Source organism: Gekko japonicus, unplaced genomic scaffold, assembly GCF_001447785.1.
Source record: "Gekko japonicus isolate JY-2015 unplaced genomic scaffold, Gekko_japonicus_V1.1 scaffold433, whole genome shotgun sequence".
NCBI classification, from domain to species: domain Eukaryota; kingdom Metazoa; phylum Chordata; class Lepidosauria; order Squamata; family Gekkonidae; genus Gekko; species Gekko japonicus.
This window is the reverse complement of record NW_015160222.1, coordinates 933,937-935,533: the sequence shown is the minus strand read 5'-3', so window position 1 is coordinate 935,533 and position 1,597 is coordinate 933,937. Positions and strand designations below refer to the sequence as shown.

The 1,597-nt window shown below is 53.9% G+C and overlaps 1 protein-coding gene across 1 annotated transcript in view; it reads left to right on the top strand.

The window, feature by feature from the left end:
• The first annotated feature begins 232 nt into the window (after window positions 1-232).
• PIK3CB (phosphatidylinositol-4,5-bisphosphate 3-kinase catalytic subunit beta) overlaps window positions 233-1,597 on the top strand; it is a 130,288-nt gene continuing 128,923 nt past the window's right edge. Inside the window, exon 1 of the mRNA XM_015411297.1 lies at window positions 233-494. The gene's annotated coding sequence lies outside the window, so the exon portion shown is untranslated. The remainder of the gene's footprint in view (window positions 495-1,597) is intronic.

Sequence of the window (1,597 nt, the reverse complement as noted above, 5' to 3'; positions counted from 1 at the left end):
GGAGACTTCATCATCGCAGCAGTCTCTCCACTACCCACACAAACCAGCTGCGCATTGGAGGCGCTTCTCCTTTGCCGCTGCCGTAGCTCGCTCTAACCACAGAAGAACTCCAATCTCCTGTCGCCAAATCTGGAGACGATGGTTTGGGGGCTGTTTTAATTGGTTCTTCTCTCACAAGCTCCCATGGGATTGGCTGACCACGTTTAGAGGGCGGGAACAGTATTGGGAAGGAGGGAGGGAAGCTGTTGCCTTGGTAATCCGCCGGCCCTCCTCCGGTCCCGGTTAGTGAGTGAAAGCGCGCGTCCTGTTAGCCAGCTGGCAAGGGTCTGGCGCCGGCACAACCTAGGGTTTAGGAGTTGCACATGAGTTACCTGTGGAAAAGGTGACAGAGTAGGAGTAGCCGCCGCGCTGGCCGCAAAGAGTAGCAGGGGGAGGAGACTGTGGCGGCTCAGGACGAGTAGGAGCTGCCGCCGCCGCCGCCTCCGGCTGGGCAGGTGAGTGTGTGAAACCCGGATACGCCAAACCTAGTCGAGAAAGCCGGCACGGCGAAACTTGTTGTGCGGTGTGTGCTGTCCCCTTGCGCCCTATGGCTTGAGAGGGTGCGGGGCCGGGGCGCGCCTGCTGCTAAGCTTGTGGAAGGCAGCGAGCTGCTAGGTTGAGTAAGGTGAGGGGGGTGAGTTTGGATCGTAAAGCGGCGGCGGCATTGAGCTGACACCCTTTCCTTGCGGCGCCTGCGCACGGCTTCTGCTTCTACAGCCTCCTCTGGGAAGCGAGTGTCGCGGAGAGTTCAGGAGATCTTTGCCCCTATTTCAGCGTAGGTCGGAGCGCAGCCTTCCCGAGGATTCTGCTCCCATCCCCCAGGAGAAAATGCTTCAGCCTTGTGAGGCATTCCTTTGCAGAAGCTGTTGTTTGTTGCTTGGTTGAGGCACAGTGGAAATGCTTAGAAGATGAGGGCATTGATGTGAGTCTTAAAACACACAGGCATTGCAACACTGGCTTGCTCCACAGGCGCCCTAGTCAGACGTTTGCTGTCTTCCTTCGGTGGTCATGTGAAGTTTAGTCACATCTTACTTTGTATCAGTTGGGGTGCTGGGAAGGCCTGTGGGATGCTTCCTAGAATGAATAACAGTTTTGAGCGGTACATGTTTAGAAGATACTACCAGTGACTCTTATCATGTTTGCACATAAAGTACTGTCAGGCCAGTTTTACAAAGACCTGTGAGGCATGTCTTTGTTCCTATTTTCCAGAATGGGAACTAAGAGTATGCATTGTTGAATGCTCAGCTTTGTTGAATGCTGGGATGCTTATCTCTCCCTTATTATAAAAGAGTAGTGGGTGCCAGAATTCTAAAATTGGCCCCTTTAGTGTTAGGCCGAAAAAACTGCCACTCGGAAGACACTGGCTGGGTTCATTGGCTGCTTTGTGCAGTCCCGGCCAGCGTTCCAAGGTCATTTACATATGGAAGCTGATTGGACTACACTCCATTCCACACCTCAAACTCACCCCCCCAAGGCAGTTGGAATTTTCAGTTGGGAATGATGTCAGCTGCTCCCTAGGCAGAGGCTGTGTGTGTGTGTGTGTGGGGGGGGTTGTAAA